The sequence below is a fragment of the Zeugodacus cucurbitae genome, chromosome 2, assembly GCF_028554725.1.
Source record: "Zeugodacus cucurbitae isolate PBARC_wt_2022May chromosome 2, idZeuCucr1.2, whole genome shotgun sequence".
NCBI classification, from domain to species: Eukaryota; Metazoa; Arthropoda; class Insecta; order Diptera; family Tephritidae; genus Zeugodacus; species Zeugodacus cucurbitae.
This window is the reverse complement of record NC_071667.1, coordinates 2753969-2765596: the sequence shown is the minus strand read 5'-3', so window position 1 is coordinate 2765596 and position 11628 is coordinate 2753969. Positions and strand designations below refer to the sequence as shown.

The following is an 11628-nucleotide window of genomic DNA, read 5'->3' as shown; positions in this document are numbered from 1 at the left end:
AAAATCAGTGTTCGGTTCGAAATGTGTAAATCCGCTTTTTTATCGACAAATTTTGTTCAGCGATGAGGCTCATTTCTGGTTGAATGGCTACGTAAATAAGCAAAATTGCCGCATTTGGGGTGAAGAGCAACCAGAAGCCGTTCAAGAACTGCCCATGCATCCCGAAAAATGCACTGTTTGGTGTGGTTTGTACGCTGGTGGAATCATTGGACCGTATTTTTTCAAAGATGCTGTTGGACGCAACGTTACGGTGAATGGCGATCGCTATCGTTCGATGCTAACAAACTTTTTGTTGCCAAAAATGGAAGAACTGAACTTGGTTGACATGTGGTTTCAACAAGATGGCGCTACATGCCACACAGCTCGCGATTCTATGGCCATTTTGAGGGAAAACTTCGGAGAACAATTCATCTCAAGAAATGGACCCGTAAGTTGGCCACCAAGATCATGCGATTTAACGCCTTTAGACTATTTTTTGTGGGGCTACGTCAAGTCTAAAGTCTACAGAAATAAGCCAGCAACTATTCCAGCTTTGGAAGACAACATTTCCGAAGAAATTCGGGCTATTCCGGCCGAAATGCTCGAAAAAGTTGCCCAAAATTGGACTTTCCGAATGGACCACCTAAGACGCAGCCGCGGTCAACATTTAAATGAAATTATCTTCAAAAAGTAAATGTCATGAACCAATCTAACGTTTCAAATAAAGAACCGATGAGATTTTGCAAATTTTATGCTTTTTTTTTAAAAAAAGTTATCAAGCTCTTAAAAAATCACCCTTTAAAATGTACTTAGGCAATTAGTATATGAGTAGATCATAGGTAAACCTCACGGCATGGGAAGAGGGGAAATATTGATGACAATTATAAAATTTCCACTCCGTTCCTTTAAATTCTTGCAAATCTACACCTCGATCACCCAGTTAATATTTAGGCCCTCAGCATTGAGTCTCAAGTGTTTGTTATGTGTCGTTTGACAGCTGCGTCAAAAAATACAACAACACATAATACCAGACGTTCGACGCAGACGATCTCCTCGTTCTTAATGTTCATGAAGACTTTAAGAGTAACCAGCACAAAATTGAATCGATTGAGTGGGCCGGTGATAGCTGCCTCATAATAACGAGTTTTTAAGCTTTTTAAATCTGTTGTGAGTCAACTCGCTGTCTCTTTATAATGATCGGTAGTTCTTTCTATCGGATTGCTCTTGTTCATCTGTGTTTCCACGTTTTTCCTTTTGTCTTTTGACTTTGAAAGTCGATGGTATAAACGAATTTGGAGATCTTGCGCGCAGAAAACAAACAACAAACAAACTCATCAAATCAGCGAGCCAGATATATGTAAATAAAATCATGAATATACATATATATAAACATATACCGAAGGACAGACAATTGATATTAGAGTAAGAAATAAAAGGCAAAGAGTCGTACTCAGACATAAGCTCAATGATTACTATTGTTTTTTTTCTTGTCGCATAGTATTTGCCGTGAACCGGTTTTCTTACGCTATTTATACTCTGCATTGCTGTTGTTACTATACCGACCATACCCATACGTGTATACTTTGCTTATCACATCATGTCTTAGATATATTGTTACCGTCGTTACGATCAACATTGGTTTGTATTGCTTTTCTTTAGCTCATTTATCTTCGCTACAAACAGCTGTGACTCTCTATTTGCTGGGCTTTTACTTCAATTCCTTGTATTTTAAATTTCATATATGCTATTATGAATATGAACAGTCCTATTCTGTATGGTACATGAATCGGTTGCTCATTAGGTTCTCTATTTAGCGGTCAGTTTCTTTGCAGTTATTTTGTATAGGTCGTATTTTCTATTTCATAATTTCCGATCTGGAAAACATTGTCAGGGATCTACTGAATACTTATATCCTTTTCCCGCAGACTCGATCGACACATCGTTGACTTAAGAAATATAACAAAAATTTTGTAATACTCCTTCACCAGTACACACATACATACATACATATATCAGCCTAAGTAGCTGGATTACAATATAAATTATATAATTATTATAATTAATAAATATTATATAATATGTGCATGAATCCAAACGGAAATTCCGACTTAATCATTCATTGTAGGTGGCTTTCAGAACTTCTGAATAGCCAAGCCAGAAGCTAACTTTTTCGCACTTTCCTCAGCAGCGAATTTGTTATCACCAACGGCACTGAACCATTTTAATAGCTGATAATTTAATGAAAATACTCGTATTTGCTCGGTTCAATCGTTTCTATAGGTGCTTATGAGCTGATAATAGCGGTGGTGGAACTGTTGTTTTTCTATAATTCGCCTAAAACTTTAGATAAACAAGATCGTAAGATCGTAAGACAAATCGAAGGAATTTATGTCAGAAACAAAGATTGCACAAATATTATGTTACAGCAAAGATTTTAGTTTTTTTCAGTTAATGGCGCTCCCCAGGAACAAACTGAGACAATTAGTGGCACTATATACCGGCCACTGCAGACTACGGTGTCATCTGCACAAAATGGGAATTCACTCGTCGGATCTTTGCCGATTTTGTGATTCAGAGGCGGAGACACCAGAGCACCTACTCGTTGACTGCCTGGCGATCGCGAAGGAAAGGGGACAGACAATTGGGGCTCTTTATCCCCAAAGAGGAAGTATCGCATGCATCAGCCCCGCAACACTGTTAAGATTTCTTAACGGGTTGGAGGGGGTGCTGTGATAACTGGAGAGGGCACAATAGACCTTAGGTCGCGGTGCAATCCTCACAATATAATCTAATTGAATCTTAAGATTTTCTTAGTTATTCGTATTAATTGGATTATTATTACTGTTGGAAGAAAATTAGAATTAGTATCGGATTGGCTGGTCGCATTTATTCACGATAAGCTCGTTGCTATTTGACACTCACCATAGACAGTTATGTCAAGTCGATCTGAAACCAATGCACTTTAAGGAACTCCTCTGCTGAAACCATTCAACCGGTAGTGGGCTTGCCGCTTGTCAACTGTTTGCTTCGTTTGGTGGCGCTTGTTGCTAAGTCCACGCAGCAACACATTGTGCCAGCGAGACAATTATAGCGCTCAACATTATGTTTGTATGCGTTATTTACAATAACAATGCTATTTTATTTCCCATTGCCTTTAATTTGCATTACATTGCATAAGGCCAATTCGGTGGCACAGCCAGCATGTCTTTATGCATTGGCATCATTTAACACTTAATATAAAATGCATTTCCAGTTTGCATCAGGCGCCAATTGTATTGCTAAGTTGCTCCCCCACGCAATGGATGTGAATGGAGGTGTGGCTGGTTCGCAGCCTACACTGTGTTGCCTTTGTTAATGTGAGCTAATGAATTTTTGCATTTCGATATATAAATATGTATATATAAATACTCCATATTTTATATTAGCTGCATTGTCTTGATTGTTGTTCGGCATTTTATGTGCTAATACATAGGTAAGCTTTATCTATTATACATACCTATGTATATGTACATATTTATTGTTTATTTTGATGTGAAATTGTTGTTGTTGTAAATTAACATGCAAATAATCGCATCGCATGGCGTTTACGTCTCATATCGAGGCTTTTTGCACACACACACACGGGTATGTTGTTGTTACGATTTATACGATTTTTTATAATTTTATTCACACTTTATTTAATATTCCCGACGCCATGTGCTTTTTGCACTATGTTTGGTTTTTAATTTCAATTTATTGTATTTCCTTTTTTGATTGCTACGTTTATTGTTTGTTGGTAGTAATTGGCCAGGTTGTCCATCTAATTGTTGTTGTTGTTAAAATGTAATTTTTACTCATTGTGTTAAATGTTCAGATTTGTTGTTGTTACTCAACGTTTGGCGTACTTGACAATATTCAGTAGCGTACACAGTGTATCTCAAGTGTTGTTGTTGTTGATGCTTTTTCTTTTTTGTTTAATATTTCACAAATTTATTGTTGCTCATATTATTATTATTATTATTCATACAACTTCATTAATTATTATTCAGCTCATGCATTTATCGACGAATCGAGCTGCTCACAAGCAAATTTGCATTCACTTATAGCCTTACATTTCTACATATATATGTATGCATGTATGGTAGATTTTGCCGCACAGTGTAAATTAAATGCAAAATCTTTACACAAATATGAAAACTTAATTTTTGGAATTCATAATTTTTTGCACTGTTAAAATATTAAGCATAATAGAAATGCGTAGAGCACAGTAAAAAATTTAATTTTTTATTTCTGCCAAAAGTACAACACTGCTTTTATAGAACGTTGTTGGATCCGCATTAATTGTTTACCGCTTGTTATAGCTGCACACTGTGCGAGACAGTAGCCCAACTCTAGAGCCTCAGCGTAAATAGTCAATGAAGCACTGACTGCGCAATTCCCCCGCCTACATACCTGTCAGCAGCTCCGGCCCGGTGCCATTCGCTACCAGCTACCGACCAGTGTTGCGGCAGCAGTCGGTACTATGCTTTGCCTTTGTGCCTTGCGCCCCGCGTTTTTTACCCGTATGACTAAATAGAAAATTACCGCCTCGACTGAGGCCTGACTGGCCTTACTTCTTTGACTCCTACGCAGCGTATTCACTATATATTGCTTGATTGTATTGTTGCCGTCCATAATAGTAACAGCCTTTATAGTAAACCTGTGTGTGTGTGAGAATGTAGTTTGGATTGTTTATATTCGAATGCAAAATAAAAATTACAAAAAAAAATTTAGTTATGAGTAAAAATTAAATTACTACAACGCCAACGCAACGGATTTCTTTGTTTGAATGATGCACAATGAACATGCATACACATGTTCATATGGATATATGTATGTACCTACATATACAAACGTGTAAGTTAAATAAGTTTATGTGAGTTAATTTTAAGCTGTAGGCGTACATGCAAGTATGATGTGCATTGTAATTACATACACTTATGGACATAGTATGTTTGTATATACATATGAGCAATGGTCGTATGCATATGCAAATATGAGGCTATATTGTGTATCAGATGTATTTAATTAATTTCGCTCCAAAGTTGAACATTGGGTCGCTAACTCGCACGTCCGTTATTAACGTTCATAGAAACATGCAACTGCCGTAATGGCAACAGCCAGAACAACAACATGACACTACGCACTCATATTCGTTTCAATTGACTTAGATTGATGGTCATGTCCACAGTTAGCTAGATAAGTGTCTAGTGTTGTGTTGCCTTTTTTACAAATTATTATTATTATGGATTTCATTTATTTCATATTGTTTTGCCAATTGTTTATTTACATTTTATTGCAAGTTTCCGCTATAAAATTACGCTGTTTTGTTTGACGATCAGCTTTGATGTTGTTGTTATTTTGTATTCGATTGACCATTTTGATATTTACTAATGACCTGCATTCAAAAAAAATGAGGTCCCTACTACTTGTAAGCAATAACAGCTTGGCGAACTGTTTTATTGAGTCAGAAATACACTCTTAGATGTGTCCAAGTCCAATCGATATCACGATAGTAAGTAGTCACGTTAGAAGAACCGTTTTCATTTAGAATAATCGATACTATCGGAAGAAGATTATTCATTATTTGTTTGAGAGAAGTGTTTAAGAACCTGTTACATGTAATTCAAATTATTTTCAGTTTATTCCTTATTCCTCTTGTTCAGCTCAATATTTTTATTACCTTTTTAGCTTCCATAAAGGATGGCGAAAATAAATGATAGATTTTCTTGGTTGGTTTTGCGGACCATCGAGAATGGAGCTTAATGCAAAGAAATGACGCACCAGTAATGCCAATAACAACAAAACAAAATGTTGTGAACTCAGAACAACTGGCTCGTAGAGGAACTAGCGATTGGGGTTAACAAATAAACGAATGGTTAAAAAACATATGCACACTATAGAAAAGGGAAGGCAACATTTGAAAACAACGCAGCAACAGCAACTCGACGTACACAACAGAATTTCTGTCAGTCAGCAACGAGCAAACATCAAAAGAAAATTACAAAATACAAAGAAGTTAACATAAGAGAAAAACAAAAACAAAAACAAACAAATTGCATGAAGAATCCAAAACATTGGACAACACAAAAAAAAAACAAAATCTCCCGGCAAGCGGCAGGCTGTACTCGCTAGAAGAAAATATTTGTGAGAGGTGTTCAAGTGATTGCCTCCTCTCTAAAAAGGCTGTGGAGCACAAACAATACAATGTGAAACACTCTCGTCGGCGACTACAGTGATTTTAATTTACAAATACTCTTTGCTTGGCTTCGCTGCAATGCTGATGATGATGGTAGTGGCTGCAGGGACGGAATTCTAAACTATGCTTTATATACCCCACAAATATACATATATATGCACAGAGTTATGTCTGTCCGCATGTATACAAAATCAATCAAAGTGAGTGCGTTGTAAATATGTATAAATATACATATGTATATGTATGTATGTAGACCAGTTCTCTGTATACATTTATGGGTACACGTAAGTGTGTATGTATGTATTTAAGAATCGCTCTGCATTGGGGAACGTCAAAGTAAACCACGGCAACAAGAAGTCGTGAAACGAGAAGAACAACCAAGAACACAGTTCACATTTGTTTCGATGCGAAGCCGATTAGGCAAATGTGTTGGTGTGACGTTACGGTGTGTGAGAGAGGCTTTATTTCTTTGGAGCGCATGTACATTACACAGTGTTGGATAAAAAAATGGTTTTATTACTAAAATCGGATTCTATATTAACACACATTATAATTAATAATATTTTGTAATGAAAATCTATATTGTGAACTTTTTATTATTTAAAATTACAATTTTTAATAAATTTGTGGTATTTTCAAAATTTGATATAAAATAAATTTTGTTCTAGAATATGACAAGCCGATTGGAGTGAAAATACATTTTCCGACCAGTTGATGTTTTTCACAGCATTGTATTTGTTTTTCCCGTTGTAAATATGTATGTGTGTATATTTGTGCACACAACGACACATACCTTCGCTGGTGCTAAAACACGTTTAAATAAAATCCGATTGGAGCATTGAAATGAATGAATAAAACGAACGAGCAAACGAAGCAACGAATGCAACAACAAAACAGCGAATATTGAATTGGATGGATTGTTGCTGTAATCATACGGGTGGCTACTGACGTAGAACGAAATCGACTATCTAAAGAACGAACGAGAGCAAACATATTGCTTAGCAGCTCTTGTGTGGGGGTAATTTTTTCAGTGACTTTGTTCGTATGTTTGACACAATAACTTTGATGGGATTTGTTAATGATACATGCTAACATAGTCCTTGATCTCGGATAAATTATATCCGACGAACTTACCTTAACTAGTTCCAAAAAACTCCTCCAAGGCTGCTTCTATTTGAGGGTTCCACGGTTTATTTCAAAGAAAATCCATAGCGTATTATTGCCATTCTCATATCTTATTCACATATTTAACAATTATTTTCATTTATTTTTTTATTCATTCATTGTTGAATATATAAAGCACAATAGTATTGCTGAATTACTTTTCGTTATTTTAATAATTGCACACATAATTTGGTAATATTCATTGTATAAAAATTATATTAAATTGTTGCAAATCGAGTCGAGAACTGTCAAGTTTTTCAGCTCCAATAACAATATCGTTATTTAATTTCACTGTGTTGAAAAAGAAACGTTATTTCTGGTAAACTTTTTTAAGTTTCTTGCAATAAAACAATGAAATTTTGTACACAATCCACAACTGCACATGTCTGAGGACTATTCGTCCGGGTAAAACTCCTCAGTGAGACACTCGGTGCGATGCATATTTATAAAAATTATATTAAATTGTTGCAAATCGAGTCGAGAACTGTCAAGTTTTTCAGCTCCAATAACAATATCGTTATTTAATTTCACTGTGTTGAAAAAGAAACGTTATTTCTGGTAAACTTTTTTAAGTTTCTTGCAATAAAACAATGAAATTTTGTACACAATCCACAACTGCACATGTCTGAGGACTATTCGTCCGGGTAAAACTCCTCAGTGAGACACTCGGTGCGATGCATATTTAACAATTTCACCCTCTTCAACGCGTCAACATTAGCTTTAACACCTACGAAAAGCTATTTCGGTACAAACACTTGCACCATGCCACATTCCGGCGTCTGTGGTTTTCATTTATCGTGGGAAAGGTTTCATTCATTGAGGAAAGCAGAAACTATATACTCATCTATGCGAGTACGTCGGTGGCAGTTGTGGCAGTAAAATCTACATACGCGAATGAGAAACCGAACATACGGTGTGTACAACGAGCTCACTGCTAAAAATATGTATATGGGTGTGGAGTTGTGTTGGTCTTGTGCTTGCCCGAAAATAACGAATTGGCTACTGTATAAGTACATATCTATGGTATGTGTTCCATACCCATTAATATGACTAACATTTATAACATATACAATATTGTGATACGCTTGCTATATACGAAACGGTCAAAGTTTCCTAGCATTTGTAAAACAAAACATTCAGTATATTTTGTTCTTGAGCTTAAAACTAATATTTGGCTAAGTAACGGGACAAAACTGACTAAACCTTTATTGTTGTTACACATATGAATGCTGTGGTATTGTCAGAGGGAGCACAGCTTCGTCATCTCCGTTAATCTAAAATTAGAAAACATGCAACCATTTCCTCAGAAGATAATTTTCGTATTTGTTCCTGACCATCCTAATTTTTCCCTAATCTCACCTACATACCTATGCACTACGCGCAAGCGAACACCAACTCTGCCTATTTCAATCTCTCTGCGTGGTCACATGTGCCAAAGCACCAATTGTGTGTCTTCCTAAACTTAAGGCAATTTAAACAAATTAGTAAGTGTGATCTTACTTATGCAAAATGAAATGCTGTTACCCAATACATTTTTGAATAAACGGACCAACTTCGTTTCCGATTTAGGAATTTTTAGTTTCTTCCACCGCAAATTTTAAAATTTTTGCCATTCATTGTTGTTTTTTCTTCTTTGCGTTTTGTTTTCTTTTTCTATGTCAAAATACACACCTACAACGGAATTCGATTTTTTCTCAACTTCTTATTTACACTCGCATGTTCACTCTCTCTTTCGCTCTCTCACTCACTGAAACCGTCATTTTTGCCATTTGCTTTATGTGCCTTCTTTTCACTCTTTCTGTGATATCAGAAAAAACTTTAACCAGATTTTTTCATTACATTTTTTCGAAAATTACTAGTTTGGTTTTTTCACAATTCAACATTGCTCAGCAATATCGACACTTTTCACACGTTTAAATGTTGGAAGTCAACTTTTGCTTCGCAAATAAGGAAATTTATGAAAGGGAAAGAAAAAAGAATTGTATCCTTCAATTTTCCCTTCAGAAAAATAACGATGAACGCGATAATCGGAAACAAACGTCCATCTGTTAAACGAGCTCAACGCGAAATAAACGAATTGGACAATGAATTCGTCTGCAGATTGGGCGACCAGAGTTGCATTTAATTGGTAACAGGGAGGCGTAATTGTACTGAAATTATCTGCCAACTTTTATGTTTAATAACGTTGTGGAAATGAACGCGACATCCATTTAATTAATGACGAACGTGAATTTATTTTCTGGTATGACCTCACAATTTTGTTGAAAACCTGAAAAGCTTCCTGTATAAAATTTAGTAAAAATTATTCAATGCTGTGCAACTCTTCATGGAATGTGTGAGCGAGTAAGCTTGTGTGGTATTTGATGATGACTACGAATAACAGTTTGAAGAGAAATGGGAACTCAGTAAACTGTTGCTTTGCTAATTGTCAAGAGATGTCGCAAATACTAAAAATACAAGTTGAATTATAAAGTACAGGGTGTTCAAGGTAAACACAAAACAAGGAAAATAACATTATTTGCAAGGCCAGTCATTAATTGTTAATAAATGGCAAAGTTTATGAAGATGCGCTGAATACCGAAGTGTATAAGGAAATAAACAGGCATTCAATTTCCACCATTCATAGCAGGGACAAAGAGCTGGAAATCTCTTGATGAATCTGCATCTTATAGCAGGTTAAGTTCCAAGAGTTGGGTTTTATTGTCTAAATAAGTGCAGTGGTGGATGCTGTTTGAGGAGAAACTCCTTCTTTCTAATAATGGTCCTTCCTCGCAGGTAATTTCGAATTTCGGAATACTCTCTTCAGTATCGGGACTTTCATTAACCCCACATGTCGTCTATCAATATCCAATCATGCATATGTACATACCTATGTACAGTGAATAATTTCTCGGACGAAGATTGTTAGCATAGTTCTACGTCATAGCTTAATTGATTATGAACGCAGTAGAGGTATATGAGGACCTTCCTCATTTCTTTTGTTCTTTACAAGTAGGACGAAATGCGCAGAGAAAACTTTTAGTAAAACTTATGATTTACTAAGCATTATCGATAGCTACAACAACTACACTAACAGTACGATGAACATATCCCACCTGTCTCAGATTGTCGAATGGCCATCCGTGCCACAAACTTTAAAGAAAGCGCAAAGTTTTCTGGTCATAAATCTAAGCCACAACAGCAACAGTAACAATAAAAGCTGTGAACATTACACAACAAATATCTCTAAGATCTGGTGCCAGCGCTGCTGACAGCTATGCAATAGATAGTCGATATGCACTCGCACACACAGTTACATACGTATTTATGACATAGCATGGGCTAGTGTACGATTGGAGCTTTCAGCCTTTTCGATTGACAGCTCTTAGGAGAGTTGGGAAATTCGTTCAGTTTACTATTAACACCAACGCAATGCTCACGATTTATATATTTTTACAAATTCGTTGTTGTTGTTGTTGTTGCTTCGCCGATATCTTCTTCTACGGACGGCGAGAAAAAATTGTACTCATTCCTTTCACCTGCCGGTTCTGCTTTTATGCCTTCGGTCAGGTCATTCATTCTGGCAAATGGCACTATTTCCCTGTCAAAATGATATTTGCCTAGCTGAAACAACTTTTATCACGCTGAGTTGCAGAAAAAGAAAAACTAAAGACCCCTTCCATTCAACCCACAAACACAGTTTCCTTTTATGCAATTTTTTTTCGTTGCTTTTCTCGTGAGTTCATGCATCATTGGATGCTTTGTGGCGGCCGGATTAGCTTTTGTGCAAAACCGGAAGTTATAAAAATGTGCCGCTATTCATATTACACACTATAACGGTAAACAGATTGTAGCATTTTTGTTGTTAGTTCTGTACCAGCTGTTGTCCTCATATTTTGTTAAAGAATTTGTCCGAGAAGGCGGTTGATGATAAACTTCGACACTAGTCTGGTTAACAATGACACATATGTTTGTCATGAAGCTTGGTTTCTAGTTGTGTAGGGCAGGAGGAAAAGTGGATTAGACGGTGATAGTTGTGATTTATGAACAAGGGCTGGGCTATTTTCCTAGGGAATAGTATCAACGAATCAACTACTTTATCCATTAAAGCAATTTGTGCTCAAGCAAAAAGGGACTACCCTAATATGCGGACATTCGAAAGTGACAAGCAGGTAGTCGTTAAAAGCGACCAAAGCTTGTTGAACACTTTTGCAGGACTAACATTGGATGATTAAAAGGAACCTTAACAACCTTTATTTTGGGTTAAATAATTTACCTATTCCAGCACC

The 11628-nt window shown here is 36.2% G+C and overlaps 1 protein-coding gene across 8 annotated transcripts in view; it reads right to left on the bottom strand.

Moving 5' to 3' along the window:
- Positions 1-9617, bottom strand: part of LOC105221648 (putative transcription factor capicua) — a 52488-nt gene extending 42871 nt beyond the window's left edge. For 3 of the 8 annotated variants that reach the window (XM_054225924.1, XM_029037888.2, XM_054225925.1), the window contains exons 1-2: positions 8861-9617; positions 7331-7890 (exon numbers count right to left, since the gene is read on the bottom strand). The gene's annotated coding sequence lies outside the window, so the exon portion shown is untranslated. The remainder of the gene's footprint in view (positions 1-7330; positions 7891-8860) is intronic. The other 5 variants (XM_054225920.1, XM_054225921.1, XM_054225923.1 and 2 more) reach the window with 5 other exon arrangements.
- Positions 9618-11628: the final 2011 nt, after the last annotated feature.